This window comes from Aquarana catesbeiana, linkage group LG06, assembly GCF_042186555.1.
Source record: "Aquarana catesbeiana isolate 2022-GZ linkage group LG06, ASM4218655v1, whole genome shotgun sequence".
In the NCBI taxonomy this organism is placed as follows: domain Eukaryota; kingdom Metazoa; phylum Chordata; class Amphibia; order Anura; family Ranidae; genus Aquarana; species Aquarana catesbeiana.
In genome coordinates, this window is record NC_133329.1 from 23,107,599 (window position 1) to 23,123,930 (window position 16,332).

Below are 16,332 nucleotides of genomic sequence, written 5' to 3' on the forward strand. Positions count from 1 at the left end.
CGGGCGCTCGGGTTCGGCACATCGCAGATCTGGTGGACAGATTACTGGGAGGGGCTGGGGAAGACCCGGTTGTCATGGTCATGTGAATCACCAGCAGGAGGAAGGGGGTCCAGATTCCTCTATATAGATCTTTATATTACTAGAGGGGTCACCAGTAGGAGGAAGGAGGTCCTGATTTCTCTATATAGATATTTATGTCACTAGATGGATCACCAGTAGGAGGAAGGAGGTCCTGATTTCTCTATATAGATATTTATATCACTATGTGAATCACCAGCAGGAGGAAGGAGGTCCTGACTGCTCTATATAGATCTTTATGTCACTAGAGGGACCACCAGCAGGAAGAAGGAGGTTCTGATTTCTCTATATAGATCTTTATATCACTAGAAGGATCACCAGCAGGAGGACGGAGGTTCTGATTCCTCTATATAGATCTTTACATCACTAGAGGGATCACCAGCAGGAGGAAGGAAGTCCTGATTCCTCTATATAGATTTTTATATCACTAGAGGGATCACCAGCAGGAGGAAGGAGGTCCTGATTTCTCTATATAGATATTTATATCACTATGTGAATCACCAGCAGGAGGAAGGAGGTCCTGATTTCTCTATATAGATCTTTATATCACTAGAAGGATCACCAGCAGGAGGAAGGAGGTCCTGATTTCTCTATATAGATCTTTATATCACTAGAAGGATCACCAGCAGGAGGACGGAGGTTCTGATTCCTCTATATAGATCTTTACATCACTAGAGGGGTCACCAGCAGGAGGAAGGAGGTCCTGATTCCTCTATATAGATTTTTATATCACTAGAGGGATCACCAGCAGGAGGAAGGAGGTCCTGATTCCTCTATATAGATCTTTACATCACTAGAGGGGTCACCAGCAGGAGGAAGGAGGTCCTGATTCCTCTATATAGATTTTTATATCACTAGAGGGATCACCAGCAGGAGGAAGGAGGTCCTGATTCCTCTATATAGATCTTTACATCACTAGAGGGATCACCAGCAGGAGGAAGGAAGTCCTGATTCCTCTATATAGATTTTTATATCACTAGAGGGATCACCAGCAGGAGGAAGGAGGTCCTGATTCCTCTATATAGATCTTTACATCACTAGAGGGATCACCAGCAGGAGGAAGGAGGTCCTGATTCCTCTATATAGATCTTTACATCACTAGAGGGATCACCAGCAGGAGGAAGGAGGTCCTGATTCCGCTGTATAGATATTTATATCACTATGTGGATCACCAGCAGGAGGAAGGAGGTCCTGATTCCGCTGTATAGATCTTTATATCACTAGAGGGATCACCAGCAGGAGGAAGGACATCCTGGTTCCCTGGCGCCCCCCCCACCTCTGGCCACATGCGGTACTGCACACACTAGCAGGGACACTGGAACAAATTATCTAAGTTTCCAATAATTCCTATGGGAAAACTCGCATTGATATACGAGTGCTTTGGATTCAAAGCATGCTTCTGGAACGAATTATGCTCGTAATCCAAGGTACTACTGTAAATCTTTAGATGTTAATCAAATTGTACATTTTGCAGTATTAACTTGAAGAAATGATGACTGATGATTTGAAACAATTATATTTTACGTATAAACATGTTGCATGACCTCTGCTTTCAGTTAAACAATTACTTATTATTTTAGGCTTAGTATTTTAAAGATGTATAATGGCTTCCTGAGGAACGTTACCCCAGTCACGGATCCCTTGGGTTGTTCATATTTAAGCCTGGTGCTCAACCAGGTAAGAGTTCTGCTAATTATATTCAATTTTTTTTTTTTTAAACAAGCTGTCCCATTATCTTAACTGTAGTTATTCAGTTCTGATGATGGTTGTAATATGAGGTTGGACACTAGACCAAAAATGCCATTTTCAGTCGTGTTTATGAGTTTTGTAAAAGGGTTACAAAAAGCCCTCTGTCGGCTGACATCACAGGTCCAGGTTCAGGTTTGGGGAAAGATTACAACAATAATGTCGGGATCCACCCAAAAACCCTAGACTGGCACCTGGCTCAGGCTTTCAGTGGCTCGCCTGAAAGCCTGAGCCAGACGCTTTTGCCTCCTTCATAGCTCAGCGCTCCAGTGAGCATGGGGGGAAGCAGAGAGCTGGTAACTGACAGTCACCAGCTCTCTGCTCACGGAGCTCTGAGAATATAGCGATCGTCGGTCTTTGATCACTCGGTTCTCAGTCTTAGAGCCGGCGGGGGACAGACGCAGCATTGGACTGATACTAGGCTGATACTAATAATACTAATAATAATTATAAATATTATTAATATTATTATTATTAATAATATAATTATAATAATAATAATAGGCTGATTGGACTGATACGGATACCTATATAAGTATGATTTTGGAAAAAAAAAATTGGAAAAAAAAATCAACTTCAATTTTAAATGAATTAGTTGCTTGAACAGGTCTATATTTTAAAACAATCTCCTAGTTTGCTATTATATAAAAGAGCTTTAAGTAAAATAAATCAGCAAGGGATGCAATTGGGAAATTGAGAAGCTGGAGTATTGTTTTGGCAGCGGATTACCATAGAGCTAGCCATGGACCGGATGGGAGGCCCTGGGAGGCCGGAAGGGACGTCATGACTTCACTACCGACTCTGCCAGATGTAAACACTGCCTGTTTTTTTTCCCTGGAAAGCAGAGATCAATGTTTTGTTTGTTTTTTTGAGCTCATGCTTTCCAGGGTAGAGGAGATATCTATGTGTCCTCAAAGAGGACCTGTCATGCCTTATTCCCATTTCAAGGGATGTTTACATTTCTTGTAATAAGAATAAAAGTGATCAAAAAAAATATAGGGACAGTGAAAAAAAAATGAAAATGGGATTAAAAAAAAATGTGCCACCATCCCCTCGTGTCCGCAAGCAGAAGCAAACACATACGTAGGTTGCGCTTGCATGTGTAAAACAGTGTTTGCACCACTAATGTGAGGTATCACTGCGAACGTTAGAGCAAGAGCAATAATTCTAGCACTAGACCTCCACTGTAACTCTAAACTGGTATTCTGTAAACATTTTTAAAGCGTAGCCTATGGAGATTTTTGAGCAGCAAAGTTTGGCGCCATTTCACGAGTGTGCGCAATTTAAAATTTTACCAAAAATTGGGATATATATTGTGAGGGTTTTTTTGCATTAAAATTCTTCAAAGTGTATTTCTTCCCCCAAAAAAATTAGTTTTAAAAAATTGCTGAGCACATTGCAACGACCACCATTGTATTCTCTAGGGCCTCAGCTAAAAACATATATAATGTATGGGGGTTCTGAGTCATTTTTAAGTCAAAAAATTATGAAATGATTTTTTTTTTACATGTAGGATAGATATGCCAGAATTGGCCTGGGCTGGAAGTGGTTAAGTAATTACATTACACCCAGGGCCTCCAAACTGTGTAACATAACATAAATACCCCCAACCCTTAGAACAGCACATACTGTACATAGTACATCTACCGTGTAGTTTTAATTACAAACTATATATTTTTTTCCTTCCTTTAAATTTATGTGATGATGACACAATCTATCACTGTGGAGCACACCATGGTCCCTGATGACTCTTATAACTGCTGTTGTATGGGACAACCTCATCAACCGAAAATGAGCAAATTGAAAAAGGAGAGGAGAAAAGAGCCAGACTTGAAACCAAGAAAGCTGATCAAAGTAATAAAACAATAAAATCTTAATGTTTTTCATTGCATTGTACATATCATAGTGTATCTATTTAGGTATATTTATTGTGGTTTGTAATCAAATTTAACTAAATTTTGTTTTCAAGTTGAATATTTTAGAATGCTTTTTTTAATGTATTTTTTGTAATACACACAGATTGAATACCGTATTTTTGAACTGTTTCCAGCTTCTTGTAATCCATGTACAGCACAGCTCAGACTGGCAAAAGAGAAACGAGGAGCCAAGCAGTTGTGCTGCTACTAATATGAGACATGCCAATAGGAGAAGGGAGAAGATTGACAAAGAGATGAGTTTGTCCAGTCAAAGGCTGTTGGTTGGATAGGACCTATAAGTGTGAAAAATATTTAACCTCTAAATTGGGATTTTTAAGGCAATTTCAAAAGAGAAAATAGAATATAAGTATTTAACCACTTCAGAGCACTTTTTGCGATACGGCACTGCGTCAATTTAACTGAAAATTGTGCGGTCGTGCGACGTTGCACCCAAACAAAATTGACGTCCTTTTTTTCCCACAAATAGAGCTTTCTTTTGGTGGTATTTGATCACCTCTGCGGTTTTTATTTTTTGCGCTATAAACAAAAAAAGAGCAACAATTTTGAAAAAAATATATCTTTTTTTACTTTTTGCTATAATAAATATCCCCAAAAAATATATAAAAAAACAAATTTCTTTATCAGTTTAGGCCGAATATTTTTGGAATAAAGAAATGCAATAAGCATCTTTTGATTGGTTTGCGCAAAAGTTATAGCATCTACAAAATAGGGGATAGATTTATGCCATTTTTATTATTAATGTTTTTTTTGTTATTGTTATTGTTATTTGTTATGTGTATTGTCGGCAATGCAATAGCCGCGAGTAGTTTTAAATGGAATTTTTCCTTTGAAATGTCATTTTGCTGTCAGACTGTTCTAAACACTGGAAACATGCGCCCCTTTACAGGTATACTATAGACACCCCCCAGGTACGAATTTTAAAGGGATATTACACTTTTATTGTTTGACTTTAAGCATTATTAAAATAATAATGAAAAAACGGCCGTTTTTAAAACTTTTTTTTGCATTGATCCATGTCCCCTGGGGCAGGACCCGGGTCCCCAAACACTTTTTATGACAATAACTTGCATATTAGCCTTTAAAATTAGCACTTTTGATTTCTCCCATAGACTTTTAAAGGGTGTTCTGCGGCATTCGAATTTGCCGCGAACACCCCAAATTGTTCGCTGTTCGGCGAACTTGCGAACAGCCAATGTTCGAGTCGAACATGAGTTCGACTCGAACTCGAAGCTCATCCCTAGTGGCAATCTGCAATTTTTATCGGGACTGTGACATTATGGCGGACACATCGGACACTTTTGACACTATTTTGGGACCATTGGCATTTATACAGCGATCAGTGCTATAAAAATTCACTGATTACTGTGTAAATGACACTGGCAGGGAAGGGGTTAACCACTAGGGGGCGATCAAGGGGTTAAGTTTGTCCTAGGGAGTGATTCTAACTGTAGGGGGGATTTTCTCACTAGAACATGACAGAAATCTACTGCTCCCTGTCATCGGGAGCAGTGATCTCTGTCATGTTCTAGTGAGAAAATCCCCCCTACAGTTAGAATCACTCCCTAGGATACACTTAACCCCTTGATCGCCCCCTAGTGGTTAACCCCTTCCCTGCCAGTGTCATTTACACAGTACTCAGTGAATTTTTGCTAGGCAGAACAGGGAAGTGTCTTGTTTACAGGCATCTCCCTGTTCTGCTGCTCTGTGACACGATCGCAGGCCCCTGGCAGACATCGAGTCCGTGGGAGCCGCGGGCACGCTCACAGAGTATGTGGCGGACACGCGCGCGCCCACAATGCCATGATTTAAAGGGGAAGTACCTGTACGCCCATTTGCCCAGTCATGCCATTGTGCCAACGTACATCGCCGTGCGCTGGTTGGCAAGGGGTTGAAATAGTTAATTACCATATAAAATTATTAAGTTAAAATTAGTCAAAATATAAACATAATACTACAAAGTAGCGTGAATCACATTGCATAATATTGTACAAAATTTGAATGATCCTGAAGTGGAATTCCCCAACTACTTGCTGTTCCACCATCAATGTAAAATATGGATAGGAATGAGTAAAAGGGACATCCAATGCGTTTCAAAATATATAAGCATAATCAAAATCTTTTTAAGTGATTTATACCACTTCTGAAATATAGAATAATTACATTTTAACCACTTAAGGACCGGAAGGATTTACCCCCTTAATGACCAGGCCATTTTTTGCGATTCATCACTGCGTCGATTTAACTGGCGCGGTCGTGCGATGTTGTACCCAAACAAAATTAATGTCTTTTTTTACCCACAAATAGAGCTTTCTTTTGGTGGTATTTGATCACCTCTGCATTTTTTTTTTTCTGCGCTATAAACAAAAAAAGACTGACAATTTTGAGAAAAAAAAAAAACAGTTTTACTTTATGCTTTAATAAATATCCAAAAAAAAAAAATATAAAAAATATGTATTTATCAGTTTAGGCCGAAATACAGTCAGGTCCATAAATATTGGGACATCAACACAATTCTAATTTTTTTGGCTCTATACACCACCACAATGGATTTGAAATGAAACGAACAAGATGTGCTTTAACTGCAGACTTTCATCTTTAATTTGAGGGTATTTACATCCAAATCAGGTGAATGGTGTAGGAATTACAACAGTTTGTATATGTGTCTCCCACTTTTTAAGGGTCCAAAAGTAATGGGACAATTGCTATTCCCTCATTATCCCATTTACAAGGAGCAGATAAAAGGTCCAGAGTTCATTTCAAGTGTGCTATTTGCATTTGGAATCTGTTGCTGTCAACTCTCAATATGAGATCCAAAGAGCTGTCACTATCAGTGAAGCAAGCCATCATTAGGCTGAAAAAACAAAACAAACCCATCAGAGAGATAGCAAAAACATTAGGTGTGGCCAAATCAACTGTTTGGAACATCCTTAAAAAGAAAGAACGCATCGGTGAGCTCAGCAACACCAAAAGACCCGGAAGACCAAGGAAAACAACTGTCATGGATGACCGAAGAATTCTTTCCCTGGTGAAGAAAACACCCTTCACAACAGTTGGCCAGATAAAGAACACTCTCCAGGAGGTAGGTGTATGTGTGTCAAAGTCAACAATCAAGAGAAGACTTCACCAGAGTGAATACAGAGGGTTCACAACAAGATGTAAACCATTGGTGAGCCTCAAAAACAGGAAGGCCAGATTAGAGTTTGCCAAACAACATCTAAAAAAGCCTTCACAGTTCTGGAACAACATCCTATGGACAGATGAGACCAAGATCAACTTGTACCAGAGTGATGGGAAGAGAAGAGTATGGAGAAGGAAAGGAACTGCTCATGATCCAAAGCATACCACCTCATCAGTGAAGCATGGTGGTGGTAGTGTCATGGCGTGGGCATGTATGGCTGCCAATGGAACTGGTTCTCTTATATTTATTGATGATGTGACTGCTGACAAAAGCAGTAGGATGAATTCTGAAGTGTTTCGGGCAATATTATCTGCTCATATTCAGCAAAATGCTTCAGAACTCATTGGACGGCGCTTCACAGTGCAGATGGACAATGACCCGAAGCATACTGCGAAAGCAACCAAAGAGTTGTTTAAGGGAGAGAAGTGGAATGTTATGCAATGGCCAAGTCAATCACTTGACCTGAATCCAATTGAGCATGCATTTCACTTGCTGAAGACAAAACTGAAGGGAAAATGCCCCAAGAACAAGCAGGAACTGAAGATAGTTGTAGTAGAGGCCTGGCAGAGCATCACCAGGGATTAAACCCAGCGTCTGGTGATGTCTATGCGTTCCAGACTTCAGGCTGTAATTGACTGCAAAGGATTTGCAACCAAGTGATTGTTAATCTGTCCCATTACTTTTGGTCCCTTAAAAAGTGGGAGGCATATATACAAACTGTTATAATTCCTACACCGTTCACCTGATTTGGATGTAAATACCCTCAAATTAAAGCTGAAAGTCTGCACTTAAAGCACATCTTATTCGTTTCATTTCAAATCCATTGTGGTGGTGTATAGAGCCAAAAAGATTAGAATTGTGTCGATGTCCTAATATTTATGGACCTGACTGTATATTCTTCTACATATTTTTAGTAAAAAAAATCGCAATAGGCGTATATGGATTGGTTTGCGCAAAAGTTTTCACGTCTACAAAATTTGGGATAGATTTACCCGCTTTTATTTATTTTTATCATTTTTACTGGTAATGGCGATGATCTGCAATTTTTAGTGGGACTGCGACATTGCGGCGGACAAATCTGACCCCAAATGACACTTTTTGGGCACCAGTGACATTATTACATTGATCAGAGCTATAAAAATGCACTGATCAATGTATAAATTACACTGGCAGGGAAGGGGTTTACACTAGGGGGCAATCAAGAGGTTAACTGTGTTCCCTCGTGTGTGTTCTAACTGTAGAGGGGTTGGGCTACCAGGGACATGACAGAGGTCACTGTTCCCGATCACTAGGGAACAGAAGATCTCTAACATGTAATCTGGCAGAACGGGGAATCGCCTTGTTTACATAGGCAGATCAACGTTCTGCCTCTCCTCACCGCGACTGCAGGTTGCTGGCGGACATCGCCTGCTATCCTCCATGCACGGACTGACTTACAGCTAGGGCAGTTCGTGCAGGGGAGCTGACCTGCCGCTGTATATCTAATCAATAGCCCCATTGGGGTTAACATATAGAAGGAGAATTACTCATTAGCAAAAACACCTACGGTATATGTCTCCCAGTTTCGTGCTTCCAAACCACAAGAAAACTCCTCATTGGTATCTGACCTCCTACCACCCTTTGTATCATGCAATGTGATTCACACTACTTTGTAGTATTATGTTCATATGTTGACTACTTTTATCTTAATCATGTTATATGGTAATAAACTATTTTAGATATTTAAATTCTATTTTCTCTTTTGAAATTGCCTTAAAAATCCCAATTTAGAGGTTAATAATTTTTCAAATAAATTAAGGGATGATGGCAATTACACACAAAGCTACATGAGTCTTCAATTTTTGCTAAGACCTATAAGTGTTTCTTAAAGTGATTGTAAACGATCACCCTGTAAAACAACCCATTCAGTTTAAAATAGAAATTAAAGGCAAAACATTTTTGTATAGGTATAAAAATACATTATTTTATATAATTATATGTATAATATAATTATATATTATTTTATATTATCTACTATAATAGTTATATATTTTATATATAGTATCTCACAAAAGTGAGTACACCCCTCACATTTTTGTAAATATTTTCTTCTTCACAGGATACCGCCACCTCCTCCAGCTCCTGGCACCTAGGGTTCTCTATACATGGTGGATGCAACAGTTCAGCTGTTGGAGAGCCAAAGGGAGGATGGTGTCCTGAGGCAGGCCAGGAAAGTCTGTGTGCATTTCAGCAGGTCATATAATGCTAGTGCTCGGCTTTCTGACCTCCAAAAGGAATTTAACCTACCCAAGAACCGCCTAATCTGTGACATGCCCACCAGGTGGAACTCAACGTTGGCCTTACTGTAGTGGCTGCACATGCAGCAGAGGGCCATCAATGAGTACCTATGCGACTATGGCACCAGGACAGGGTCAGGGTACCTTGTTTTTTTCCCCATGCCAGTGGGCTATGGTCAGGGATGCATGCACTGTCCTGTCACCAATTCAGGAGGCCACGAGGATGGTGAGCAGTGACAGTGCATGCATCAGTGACACTGTCCCTCTTGTCCACCTGCTGGAGCACACGCTGCATTGAATAATGGACAGGGCACTTGAGGCAGAACAGAGGGAAGTAAAGGAGGACTTCCTTACCTCTCAAGGCTTCCTTTATCCAGACAGTGTTCCTGCATGCCCGCCGATCACACAGGAGGGGAGGAGGAGGAGGAGGAGGAGGAGGAGGATTGTGTCAGCATGGAGGTGGAGCCTGGCACTCACCATTAGCAGCAGACTTCAAGAGATCATTTACAGTCCGAAGAAACCCATGGACCTGTATGTGGCTGGGAGGAGGTGGCTGTGGATCATGTTGTCCTTAGTGACCAAGAGGACTCTGGACCGAATGCCTCAGCAAACCTATGCTGCATGGCCTCCCTGATGCTGCAAAGCCTGTGGAAGGGTCCTCGTATTCGTGGTATCAAGGGGAGGGATGATTACTGACTGGCAACCCTCCTTGATCCACATTATAAGGGTAAGGTTGCGGGCCCTATCTTGCCGTTGCAGAGGGAGCAGAGGATGAAACATCTTCGGGAGGCCTTGCAGAAAGGTTTGTGCAACGTGTTTCCAGAGCCTGGGAGGTTACAATTTCCTGGTCCTCCTGGACAACGTGTTGCTGAGGCTTCGGTCAGTCACAGAAGGAGCGGTGGAGAAGGTTGCCGTCTGACCGTTGCGTTTAGACAATTTTTTAGTCCGCAGCCCCAAGTTCTAATCAGTTCCAGCAACCATCGCCAGCGTCTGATTCACATGGTGCAGGATTACCTAGGGGCAAGATCAGACTTGGACACCTTTCCCACCGAAAATCCTCTGGGTTACTGGGTCTTGAGGATGGATCACTGGCCAGAGCTTGCACAGTATGCAATTGAGCTACTGGCCTGTCCTGCATCCAGCGTTCTTTCGGAACGCACATTCAGTGCTGCTGGAGGCTTTGTAACCGATCACATGGTGCGCCTGTCCACCTGTAAGTGAGTTAATATGGGAAAAAACGTGTCTCCTGTCCACTGATGCTTTATCACCAATCCTTGTTTCACGAAATACCCCAAATTTTCAAAAAAATATTTGTCATTGGGACAGAAAGTGAGGTGAAATCTTCTGAAGAGGAGCACAGACAGGAAAACAAATGTCACAGGGGTGATAACCCTTCCCTATGTTTTCCAAAAAGCTTAAAATTAGATTTTTTGGTTGATGCTACACTTTAAAAATGTACCAGTTCAAAATTACAAACAGATTCTACTTAACAACAAACCTACAGTCCCTGTCTTGTTTGCACCGCCTGTATACTGCTGTTCAGAGTATATAGTGCCTGGGGGCCCCACGCCTTTCCTTTTTTAATTTGGGAGCGGGGTTCCCCTTAATATCCATACAAGACCCAAAGGGCCTGGTAATGGACTGGGGGGCGGAGGAGTACCCATGCCGTTTGTCTCACTGATTTTCATCCATATTGCCGGGACCCGACATTACATTAAAGCCGCAAGCAGTTTTAAACTTTTAGACTTTTATTCCTTTAAAAATGTTATTTTGTGCAGGGACTGTTCTAAGCACGGGAAACACGCGCCACTTTACAGGCATACTATAGACACCCCCCAGGTACGATATTTAAAGAAATATTTCACTTTTTTTCACTTTAAGCATCATTAAAATCACTGCTCCTGAAAAAACGTCCGTTTTTAAAACTTTTATTGCATTCATACATGTCCCCTGGGGCAGGACCCGGGTCCCCAAACTTGCATATTAGCCTTTAAAATTAGCACTATTGATTTCGAAACGTTCGAGTCCCATAGACTTTAGTGGGGTTCTAAAATTTGCGCAAACTTTCGGTCCGTTCGCAGGTTCTGGTGCGAACCGAACCGAGGGTGTTCAGCTCATCCCTACATGGGATACATGTTTAATGGTTTCTTAGCCTGAGTGGGTGTTTAGGTGGAGGTTATGGCTTTGTTTAGGTTGGTATATTTGGTTTTCTTTATGTTTTTGCTATGCTGATGTAAGCTATTTTTGTTCATATATTTTTATTTATTTTGTATATATGTAAATATGTTTTTATTATGTTTGTAAGATTTTTAATAAACAAAAATTTACACTCAAATGTTCCCCCACAGTCACACACATCCCCATACAGTTAGTTTGAAAGTCCTACCAGTGTGTTTCTACACAAAATCTATGTTGGTAACCAGAAGCTTAAAATTAATCTAAAGGATTTTTATTTTAAATAACAAACATGCTATTCTTGCCCGCTCTGTATAATAGTTTTGCACAGAGCAGCCCCGATCTTCTTTTTGTGTCCAACGCCAGTGGGTATGGCTCCTCCTACCTGCCGAGTGCCCCCAAAAGCAAACTTCTTGCTATGGGGGCACTCAAGTAAGCTTGCTCCCAAGCCGTGCAATAGCATTTTTAAGGCTTCATGTACACTGCTGCTGGTAAACGGACATTTAGGAGCAGTTGGGCTGGGTTTTTTTTTTCAGCTGCCCCTGAACTCTCCTCTATGTTATCTTACCAGTACATGTACACAGGGTTGGTTATAGTTGTTTCTAGGCAGTTGAGTTTAGAAGCATTTTTTAGAAAGCAAAAAAATGCGTTCGGGGCGGATGTTCAGAGGCATCTGAATCGCCAAAGGCCTGTAACAGCCTGTAAACGCGCAGTAACTCGTGTTTAGACGTGTTTCGTTTACAGACATTTTAAATTGTTGACTATTTGAAAAACAAAAAAGCTTCTAAACGCAAACGTGGCTAAAAGCGGCATATAAACGCGGCAATATGGATGTTTTTAAACATCGGTTACTATCTGTCAAGTCAAATCATTCAGGAGAGGTTATAAAACGCCCCATGTACATTAAGCCTTAGCCTTTTTCAGCTATTTTCAGTGTTTTTAGCGTTTTTTTTTTAATGGGATCAAAAACATTAAAAAAAGCTGGTGAGCCACGTTTTTGAGCGTTTATCTGCATGTTTCAAAATTGTAGGCTTTTTTTGACATTTTAGTGTCTTTACAGCTGAAAAACTCCTCTCAGAACCCACTAGTTTTTTGTTTTTTTTTTACAGCCAAAAAGTGGCACTGCCAAAAACAGCTGATAACAGCCTATGTGTGCATGGACACATAGGATAACATGCTGGAAAGTTTATTGACTGTAGAAAAAAAAAAACAAAGCCAAAACAGCAACTGTAAAAATGTCCAAAAATGTCCAGTGGGCATGAAGCCTTACAGTTTCTCTCATTCAATATAAGTCCATCAGTGAACTACTACTGGCAGTAAGAGCTTATTCACACATGCAGTCTGGAAAGAGGTGATAATAGTGGTTGAGCTGTGTTTTTACAGCCTCTCGATAGCCCCCTTAACCCAACACAGTGGCCCGGAGGAGGGTGTGTACATTAACACTGGTGGCAGTCCTTGTTGCCCCTCTGAAAAGTGTTCTACTGTGGACCGCTTTTAAGAGAGTAGTTGACAGGATGCTGAGAGGCAAAATGTCACCTCCACACTGCATAATAGCTGTGGCAAACATTATACTCCCTGTCACACTTGGAGGGCAGTACCACCACTGAGTGCAACCCATTCAAACAAATAGGGTTATAATGCAACAGTATGCAATGCACAAGTTTGCTGAGGGGTGGTGCAGGCTTTTCAGGGTTAAAGCAGGTGGCGAGGAGACATATCACCTACCATCCGTCCTCTGTGGATCATCTTCCACAGGGGCAGCAAGGGCTACCACCAGTGTAAATGGGCTCCAATAAATTCTCTCTAATCAACAAGAAGACAGACAGTTGTAGCCTGCAGCACAGACCCATTTGCATCCATTGTGTTTACTGTTAGATATTATTGAAGAGCTGTAGAATTTTTCCTTCATTCCATGTTAGCGATCTAGTCTCAGTCAATCACATTATTTATTACAGGTAATTATAGAGCACCAACAATTTATGCAGTGCTTTACATATACGAGGTGTGAAAATGTAATTCCCTGAGTGGACTGTAAAACAAATTTTTGCGTAGGAGCATAGTCATGGAGAAGCCATTTGTTAGGCCAGAGTTCCGTTCTTTTCCTCTGAAAAGATTCCCGTAACCTTTTGAGAATTTCCAGGTAACAATGTTGGTTGACCATTGTACCATGTTCTATGCACTCATAGTGAACTATTCCCTTGAGATAAAAAAAACACACCAGTATGAATGTATGAGGGTTCGCACTCTGTCCACATTTGCATCTGTCCTTTATGTTTTTGGTTGCCCAATTTTTGAGCCATTGTGGACATCTTCCCATCCCTTCTTAAACTGCCTATTCCATTAAAAAAGCACTTGCTTTCTTTATGGAATGTTCACCATAAGCCTGTTGTAACAGAGCTAAAGTTTCACTTGCACTTGTGCAAATTTTCACAAGTCAACTGAGTCAACTGGTCTGCAACCCAGGTGAGTGCAAGTTTGAACATATCAGAACATGCTCATGCGCAAATGTCTGTGTGACTCACCACGATAGTGCTACGCTAAATGCATTCTGGAAATTAGATTGTCACACCTCATATAGTATATATTCATATCAGTCCCTGCCCTCAAAGAGCTTACAATATAAGGTCCCTAACTCACACTCATACATACACATAACATAGACAATTTAGACAGAAGCCAATTACCCTGCCAGCATGTCTTTGAAGTGTGGGAGGAAACCGGAGTACCTAAAGAAAACCCACGCAGGCGCAGGGAGAACATGCAAATTCCAAGCAGGTTGTGCCATAGTTGAAATTGAAACCGATAATTTTAGTGCTGCAAGGTGGAAGTGCTAACCACTTGTGCTGCCTATTCCTGCCCAACACACCATTTTTTTAATTAATATTTTTTTTCTGAATGGTTGTCAGTAGGGTTGCACCAATACTAGTATCGATATTGGTGCTGATACCGAGCATTTGCGTGAGTACTTGTACTTGCACAAATTCTCCCGATGCCCAATCCGATACCTGGGAATGAAGAGGCGACATTGTTCGCAACCATAAGTCAGTGGGTGGAGAGTGCGGAGCGGAGAGTGATTCCTCAACAGGCTGGCAGCCGTGTAAAGTAAGCTGGCCGGGGCAGGGGTTAAGGGTGCAGCCGCATTTGTTCCGTCAGAATCAGTGACCGGGGCCATCACATTCCATAACGGAAGTGACTGTGTTTCCATCAGAGGTTGAACATCCCAACACCCATCTTGGTACACCTTGCACTCGGCCGCAGTAACCCAGCAGTGGACATCTTGTTACACTCAGTCCATATAGTTCGGTCTGGGTGTAACAAGATGTCCGCTGCTGCTTACTGTGGCCGAGTGCAAGGTGTACCAAGATGGGCGCCGCAGCATATAGCATTGCAAAATCCTTCCTTTCCTCTCATCATTCATTTAATTTATTATGCCAGGCCAACAATTGCCAATGACTGCTGCATTTCAGTGCCCCATCAGTCAGCCTCATTAGCGCACATCAGTGAAGGTGAACAAGTACTTATTTACAAAATTTTCCGGTATCGGTGCAACCCTAGTTGTCACATCATCTTGATACATCTTCTTAAATAAATACAATCATGGACAGCTCTAATAGGAGGTCAATGTCTCCGAGGCTCAGGCAGAATTATAATAAAGGAAAAGCTTACAATATGAGATACCCTATATACTCAGGTATAAGCCGAGTCTTTCAGCCCATTTTTTAGGCTGAAAACCCCCCCTCGGCTTATACTCGAGTGAGCCGTACAGCAGCCGTACCTTTCATTACTAAAACAGCGGGTGTCTCCCACTGTGTTATGCAGTTTGTTCGGCCTTCCATTGAAACAAAGCCCCGTGTCCCCCTCGTCCATGATAGAGGAACACTGATACAATGCTGGGAAACTGTATCAGCGTTCCATCTATCACAGATGAGGAGGAGGCGGGGCTTTGTTTCAATGGACGGCCAAACAGACTGCATAACATAGTGGGACACACCCGCTGTTTTAGTAATCAAAGGTACGGCTGCAGATGAGCACAGTGAGACTACAGATGGGCACAATTAGACTGCAAATGGGCACAGTGAGGCTGCAGATGGGCATTGTTTACCCAGTAGCTGCTGTATTTTCCCACCCTAGGCTTATACTCAAGTCAAAATGTTTTCCCAGTTTTTTTTGGTAAAATTAGGTGCCTCAGCTTATATTGGGGGTCGGCCTATACTCGAGTATATACAGTATATGATGTTTTGTTTTAATTTTGTTTTTGTTTTTTAACTAAAATAAGTATTTTTTGTTTCCTTTACAGATGGTGTTTTCCTAATCGGTGGACTTATTGGCTTTTTATTGATTACTCTGATTATTATCCTGTTTGTTACTTTATAGTAGAATGGATCACCATTGGTCTATGCACATGAGGAGGAAGCTTGATTGTTGAATTTTCTTTAAAGTAGATATAAACCCTACTGTAACTGGTGACATTGGTTTGCTCTGTGCACTTTGTATCATAAATAATTATTTTTTTTTTATAAATAAAATCCTCTTTTTACCATTTCTTTCTCCATTGTTCCATCTCAGTACTACTGATCAGGTTCCTGACTACTCCAGGGATGGCTCCATGGCATTTCTCAGAACATGCCCTCGTCACACGGAGGATAGGGAACTTAGCCAGACTAACACAGAGATCCTATTAGGGGTACATTAACATGATTCCACTTAGGCCTTTCCCAAGGCTTAGCCTACTGCCACCATGTTAACTGCTGCATTCCCTTTGCATGATGGTGGGTGGCCATGCCACTGGTTGGGCTTAAGTGGAATCATGTTAAAGCACCCCTAATGTGATCTCTGTGTTAGTCTGGTTAGGTTCCCCCATCCTCCATGTGATGGGCTGGTTCTCTACACATGAGTTACCATGGTTTTAACTTTCTGATCTCAGGCCATCCTGTGCTCACTA

The 16,332-nt window shown here is 41.4% G+C and overlaps 1 long non-coding RNA gene across 1 annotated transcript; it reads left to right on the plus strand.

The window, feature by feature from the left end:
• The first annotated feature begins 1,761 nt into the window (after positions 1-1,761).
• On the plus strand, positions 1,762-15,930 carry LOC141147530 (uncharacterized). The gene is made up of 2 exons (XR_012245059.1): positions 1,762-3,678; positions 15,688-15,930. It is a non-coding gene; the product is annotated as an uncharacterized lncRNA (long non-coding RNA).
• The last annotated feature ends 402 nt before the right edge of the window (positions 15,931-16,332 follow it).